Consider the following 343-nt stretch of genomic DNA (forward strand, 5'->3'; position numbering starts at 1 on the left):
AGCCAGACCTGAGTTAAGTCGCCCGGCTGCGGGGATTTACAGATGCTCTGAAGACGCCCCTTCCTGGCCCCGGTCAAGTTCCCCGCTTCGGGGAGCCGACAGTGAGTCACCCAGAAGAAGGGCGCTAAGAAAAGGGGAGGCGCCCGCGCCCGGAGGAGAGCCGCGGGGCGAAATTCTAGACCAAGGAAGCCTCGGAAGGAAGAGGAGGGGCCACTGCGCGTGGGAAGAGAAGGAAGAGGCGTCTGGGGGGAGGAAGGGAGCGAAGGGAGAGAAGGAAGGAGGAAGGCGGAGGAAAGAGAAGGGGGCGAGCGACTAGGGCGGGAGGGGGCTGGGCGGGAGGCGC

This window comes from Lipotes vexillifer, unplaced genomic scaffold (assembly GCF_000442215.2).
Source record: "Lipotes vexillifer unplaced genomic scaffold, Lipotes_vexillifer_v1.1 scaffold269, whole genome shotgun sequence".
Taxonomy (NCBI): domain Eukaryota; kingdom Metazoa; phylum Chordata; class Mammalia; order Artiodactyla; family Lipotidae; genus Lipotes; species Lipotes vexillifer.